The following is a 7,180-nucleotide window of genomic DNA, read 5'->3' as shown; positions in this document are numbered from 1 at the left end:
TTTTCAGTCATGTACACTGAAGTAGTGTCTGTCTTGGTCTCTGAGATTTTTGTTTCTGCTGTAGCAAAGTGCTGGTCCCTCTTTGGTATCCAGTCTTTAAGTCTATGTCTTTTATTGGGAATTTATTCCATGATATTGAGAATCTTAAGGAATAGTGATTGTAACTTCTTGTTATTTTCATTGTTGAGGTGATGTTAGGTTTGTATGCCCTATTTTCATTTCTGTCGCAAAGTTATATTCTTGCTTTCTCTATGGCATAGTTCTCTCCTTCTGTTGGAGTTTCATCTATTATCCTTTTTTGAAACTGGATTTGCCAAAGAAAGATATTGTGTAAATTTGGTTTGTCATGGAATATCTTGCTTTCTCCTCTATGTTTATTAGAGGAGTTTTTGTGGATATGATAGCCTAACCTGGCATTTGTAGTCTCTGGGGTCTGCTGACATACTTTCCAGGAACTTCTGTCTTTCATTGTCTCTGGTGAGAAGTCTGGTGTAATTTTGATAGGCTTGCTTTTATGTGTCAATTGACCCTTTCCCTTACTGCTTTTAATATTCTTTCTTTGTTTTGTGCATTTGGTGTTTTAATTATTATGTGACAGGAAGAATTTCTCTTCTGGTCCAATCTGTTTGGAGTTCTGTGGGCTTCTTGTATGTTTACGGGCATTTCTTTCTTTAGGTTAGGGAAGTTTTCTTCTATAATTTGTTGACTATATTTACTGGCCCTTTATGTTGGGAATCTTCACTCTCTTCTGTACCTATTATCCTTAGGTTTGATCTTCTCATTGTGTCCTGGATTTCCTGGAGATTTTGGGCTAGGAGCTTTTGGTGTTGTACATTATCTTTGATGGTTGTGTCGATGTTTTCTATGGTATCTTCTGCCCCTGAGATTCTCTCTTCTATCTCTTGTATTTTGTTGGTGATGCTTGTATCTATGACTCCTTGTCGCTTCCTTAGGTTTTTTATCTCCAGGGTTGTCTCCTTTTGTGCTTTCTTTATTGTTTCTATTTCCATTTTTAAATCCTGGACGGATTTGTTCAATTCCTTCACCTGTTTTTGTGTGTTTTCCTGTAATTCATTCAGGCATTTTTGTGTTTCCTCTGTAAGGGCTTCTATTTGTTTACCTGTGTTGTCCTATATTTCTTTAAGGGAGTTATTTGTCCTCCATCATTATCATAAAATGTGATTTTTAAATCTAAATCTTGCTTTTTTGGTGTGTTTACATCCAGTATTTTCTTTGTTGGGAGAACTTGGCTCTGATGGTGGCAAGTAGTCTTGCTTTCTGTTGTTTAGGTTCCTGCACTTGCCTCTAGCCATTGGGTTGTCTCTGGTGTTTGCTTGTCTTGCTTTTTCTGAGAGTGGCTTGACCCTCTTGTTTTCTTTCAACCTGTTCTGAGAACAGGTGCTGTGACTCAAGTGTGTAGGTGTTCCTGGTGGCCACCTTTTTTTTAGGTGCAGAGACAGGAATCAAGGGAATCCCTGTGATTGCTCCTGGGTCCCTTGCATCCAGTGGGGTACAGTTGGCATACAATTCTCTCTTGGGCAGAGGGAATGTTTGGAATGTTGTTACCACTGATTTCTCGAAGTCTCCCACTTCTCAGGGTCCAGCCTCTCTCCCATGGGTTGCTGTGGAACTCTGCTTCTTAATAAAAAATAAAGCAAAACAAAACCACAAAGATGTTGGGGTTTATTGTGTACATTAGTAGGTCCAAACAGGAAAATTCACAAAGTATATACCATTTACAATAGCAGCTTCCAATATAAAGAATTTGAAATACCATGCCTGCTCCAAGGTTGGCTGACATAGGACAATATAACATTGACTCCTTCAAGCCTTTACCTTTACATTTAACAGTGGCAACTAAGAAATCGCAAAATTTAATAGTTGAAATACATAGTGATTATTCTGCACAGTGTCCCCACCACTCACATTAAATTATAGAACCCCTTCAGGATTTCTTGTCCATTAATTAAATAAGTAGGGAACGAGTCTAGGAGATCATGCAATGCATCCCCTCAGAGAACTACAATTTGGCAAGAGTTTAATGTGCTTCAGGGGAAATTCTACTGGAATAAATAGTGATGGTTATTTTCCAGTAAGTATGGAGTAAAAAATAATTTTTACCCCAATCTGAGGTATAATCTCACGGTTTAGGGACACAATTGCTATACAGTTGACAACTGTTGCAATCACCCAGAACATCTGCAGAAAGCCCAAGATTGTTGGCCACATGCCGATGAGTGTCTTTCAAAGTTCATCATGATTTTTGATAATATCATCCCCATAATTGGTGGCTTGGCTTCTCATAAGCATGTACTTGTTGTCTAGAATCTCCTCCTTGATTAGCATCTCATCCTTGTTTTTGTCTGACTCATGCACCAGATGCTGGGCCTCAGCCTGTGTATGGTTGTAGTCCTGAGGGAGAATCTGGTGGGAATCTCATCCTTGTCCAGGTTCCCATCCTTGCTAGGATATCAGAAATCCTTGAACTGCTCCTGTTCAGACAAAGCCTCATCTGGCTCAGGGCAACTGTCCTCCTGGGAAAACATGTCTGCGATGTACTCATCCTGGTCCACAAATGATCCCCGTTCTTGTCGATATCCTCCAGGGTTTCTAGAACTACAATCTCCTTCATATGTTCCAACTGTTATAGGTGCAGAAAGGAAGAGAACTCCTCCTGAGGAGCTCTCAGGTCACCATCAAGGTCTGAAGCCTTAAACCTCCTCTTATTTTGTTGAAGCATCTTTTAAAAGGTGTGATGACCAGAGCTATCTTGGAATTCAGCAGGGTTTCCCAGGTAGTAGCCATAGATGGCCTGCTTGTATTCTTCCCAGGAGATCTTTTCGTCTATGTCTCCCTTTCTTTTATGTTCTCTTTCTCCGAGTAATTGAAGGAGGGGTATTTTACATCCTCCAAGTACAATCACTTGCAAGGGGCAACCAATTACAAGTAGATCAGAAGAAATCTAATAAATAATATACCTTCATTGCCTGCAGTTTTAAGAAAATATTTTCACAGGATCCCTGTCCTTTATCATAGGATAGAAACATTACAGGGAGTATGCCCCCAGGCTAAGCTGCCTCTGAGGCAGGTACAAGGCCATTTAATTCCAAGTCAATCTGGAGAGAGGTGACAGCCCTAAGTTGCTCTGGGGATGTCAGAGCAGAGCACAGCTCTCATGCAAACTCCAGATCACCTCTCCATTCTTTCCCAATGCCATAGGCTTTCCAATCCCTGCTTCAGCACTCCAAACATCCTTGAACCCTCACTTTCCCTTCACAATGGGCTCACTTTGCATTGCTTTCTTCTGCTACTGCTTCCCCTGGGCAGGGAGAATGAGCCCAAGGATGGGTACGGGTCTCCTACCTGCCTGGATGATGCTACTCTGGCGGGGCAGGCCATCCGGCTTGTTGTCCCTGAGGACCAGACCGGTGACCCGGCTAGGGGTCTGCAGGAGCAGGCATGATTGGAGGTCTGCCCTGAAATGGGAAGTTGTGAGTACTTTTAAGCCAACTGAAACCTTGCAAGAGGCATTTACAGTGGTATATCTGTTGCTTTCTCATTATCCTCTGAGCCTTCCATAGGTGGGTATGTTAGCAAGCATTCTGTGACAAACACTTCTGTTCTCATGGTAGAAATTTGAGTCCCAAGGCACACTTAGCAAATGTGTGGAACTTGCCAGTAGGAAGGGAGAAGTCAGTTGACAAAGAGTAGATTCCTTTTTTGCCTTCCTGAAGCATTGTGCCTTCCTCTGGGCGCCCAGCCACCAGGTTGCAGGACTGGTGCACTGAAAAGGTCCAGGCCCCAGCCAATATTCTTCCCTTTCTCTATTCTGGGCCATCAGGTATGCTGGCAACAGTCCTGATTGTATGAGCTATGTCTGTTAGAGTCAACCCAGAAACAGAGAACACAATGAAAATATCGTCCCCAGGTGGGGAATGGGAAAAGAAACTCAACACATATAACATTTCAGAGTGCAATGCAATAGAGCATTTATCATTGACAATAGAGTTTTGTGCACTCCAAAGCTATCAGTGGACTAGTGTCTTAGGTAGGGTTTTACTGCTGTGAACAGACACCATGACCAAGGCAACTCTTATAAAGGATGACATTTAATTGGAGCTGGCTTACAGGTTCAGAGGTTCATCAAGGTAGGAGCGTGGCAGCATCCAGGCAGATGTGAGGCCAGAGGAGCTCAGAGTTCCACCTCTTCCTCTGAAGTGAGCTAGGAGAAGACTGGCTTCCAGGCAGCTAGAACAAAGGTCTTAAAGCCCACACCCACAGTGACACACCTACTCCAGCAAGGCCATACCTATTGCAGCAAGGCCACAACTACTCCAGTAAGATCTTACCTCCTAAGAGTGTCATTCCCTGGACCAAGCACATACAAAGCATCACAGCTAACCTAGGTGTCATATGAACTGCTCTTACCACAAGAGGAAAATAAAAATACAGAGAGAGCCTAGACTGTGGCTTTGTGGTAGCAGCCGGGCTAGGAGTCTGCAGGAGCGCCATGCCTCCAGGTCCCCTGGCAGGGCTGGCCCGGGATTCTCAAGAGGATTCTCCCTAAAAATTCCCATGAAGGACACAGTTTGACTTACTGGGCATATTTCTCCAACTAATTCAGACCAGGTGAGTCTTTGTATCCTACATACTGGCTACACTGGGTACACTGAATATTTGAATGGGAATTATCTAGATTTAGTTGTTGTTGAAGACAGTAACTTCAACTATTGTTTACAGAGAGGGTGTATGTATAGTGAGATGAAGGTCTATGTTGCCAGGTGCACTGTTCAGACAGGGTGTATGTGCACAGTAGGTGCAGATTATGGAGCAAAGGCTGCCAGATGCATTATTAAAAGGACTCTATATTACTACACTATTCTGGAGGCTATCTGTATTTGGTCTCCCCTCCCCGGTTTTTCTTTTCTAGAAATGTTCATGTAAGTGTTGATCTGATGTTTGCCTCTATTGGGCCCTAGAAGTTTTGAGGGATAGGCAAGACTACACAGTGAGTTCTGGTCTCTAAAACAAACGAAAACAAAGAGACCATCCAAACAGATGGTCCCAGCCCTCACTACAGTTTCTGTTCTGATGGCAGAGACACTAATTACACAGAATCAGTTTGGATGAGTTTCACAGGCAAGTTACAATAAATAAACCAAAGTGAAGATGTCTTATGCCTTTTACAGAAGTCATTTCTGATGTCAATGTAGACAATCTAAAATGATATAGTACCTGCAGCCGCAGCACTCATCTTCTATCTTACATACTGTGCAACTGTCCCCAGGGTGCAGTTTCCACTTTATGGTCCAGACTGACAGCTAGTGTCTAGCCGTAGAGTCTGTCATTCTATCTGGGGAAGGAGAAATGGCTGAAGGAAGACATTTTTGTGAATGGACATACTCTCATTTTCACATCTTTGGTCATTAGTTACCTCACATTGCATTTAGCTCTGAGACACACGTAAGTCATGCATCTTGTTAAACAGGGAATTCTGTTACCAAATAAGACAAGAGTGAGTGGCTGTGTACCAGGCATGGCATCTGCCAAACACAAAGGAAAAAGTTGAGTTTTTACATATGTGGATGGCATGTAGACAAAACACACTGTAAACACAGTGATGTAAAACAAAAAACAAAAGGACAAAAAAAAACAAAAACAAACAAAACAAAACAAAACAAACAAACAAAAAAAACGAAAACCAACAAGGAATGGTGGGTTAAGAAGAAACTTTAAACATTGTAGAAATCTGAAAACTGGATAGGCATGAGCCAAGGAAAAATAACCAGAAGGAAGAAACATACAGAATGGAAGAGAGGAGGCAGCTGGTTAGAAGGACTTTTTAAAAACTCTGATGTCCAAGTATGGAGAAGAAAGGCATGTGACACATGAAGTAGGCAGACAGGGGACAACCATGCCAAGCTCTTCACAGAGTATTAAAGATCAGAAGCTTCATTCTGAAAACGGTGCTGTGCCACAAAGGTCTCGGGCATTGTAGAATTATCACAAAATATACATTATAACGTACAGACAACAAATTAGAAAATCAAGAGAACATGAGAAAGGCCAGGGGCCTCCGAATTTGGGGTGAGTGCAGCTTGATCTAAATTAACAGCAGAGAAAAGGAAATAAAATGAAAGGGTTCTGGACCTAGTCACAGAAGACAAATTCAGGACTAAGGTGAGGGTTAGTCTGGGAAGACTGTGCAGGGAAGAATAGGGATGTAGCAAAGATGTTTGCCTTTTTAATTTTCACTTTTTATACTTGTGGGGTTTATTTAGGAGTTCTTTGAGAATATCCCAGAATTAGTTACTTTCTGCCAACTTCTCCCAGATCCATCCCGCTTCCCTACCCTCCCAACCTCCCTCCCCCTCTCCTTCTCCCTCCCCCTCCCTCCTCCCCTCCCTCCCTCTTTCTCTCTTTCTCTCTCATTGTGTCTATTTGTAGTGCCCATATAGTCATGGATGTGTGGCCTTCCACTGGAATTTAGTTGACTTACCAGTGGTTGTCTTGGTTAGGGTTTTACTGATGTGAACAGACACTGTGACCACAGTAACTCTTATAAAGACAACATATAATTGGGGCTGGCTTACAGTTTCAGAGGTTCAGTCCATTATCATCAAGATGGGGTCATGGCAGTGCCCAGGCCCGCATGGTGTAGGAGAAGCTGATAGTTGTTCACCCTATTTTAAGGGCAATTAGGAGAAGACTGGCTTCCAGGTTGCTAGGACAAGACCATACCCACAGTGACACACTTCCTCCAACAATGTCACACATATTTTACCAAGGGCGCAACTCCTAATGGTGCCAAGCCACGGGCCAGTCACATACAAACCACCACAGTGCTTAATAAGTGTGGATGCTTCAGATCTTCTTAGAAGAGGGAACAAAAATACTCACAGGAGGAAAAATGGAGACAAAGTATGGAGCAGAGACTGCCCTACCTGGGAGATCTATCCCATATACAGACAATATTGCAGATGCGAAGAAGTGCATGCTGACAGGAGCCTGATATAGCTGTCTCCTGAGAGACTCTGCCAGAGCCTGACAAATATAAAGATGGATGCTCACAGCCAACCAGTGAACTGAGAACGGGGTCCTCAATGGAGGAGTTCGAGAAAGGACTGAAGTAGTTGAAGGGGTTTGCAACCCCATAAGAAGAACAATATCAACCAACCAG

The 7,180-nt window shown here is 42.7% G+C and overlaps 1 pseudogene; it reads right to left on the bottom strand.

Moving 5' to 3' along the window:
- Positions 1-2,244: 2,244 nt before the first annotated feature.
- On the bottom strand, positions 2,245-4,512 carry LOC116908542 (annotated as a pseudogene).
- Between the last annotated feature and the right edge of the window lie 2,668 nt (positions 4,513-7,180).

The sequence above is a fragment of the Rattus rattus genome, chromosome 1, assembly GCF_011064425.1.
Source record: "Rattus rattus isolate New Zealand chromosome 1, Rrattus_CSIRO_v1, whole genome shotgun sequence".
Classification (NCBI taxonomy): domain Eukaryota; kingdom Metazoa; phylum Chordata; class Mammalia; order Rodentia; family Muridae; genus Rattus; species Rattus rattus.
The sequence above is the reverse complement of the archived record's forward strand: the minus strand, read 5'-3'. Positions and strand labels throughout refer to the sequence as shown.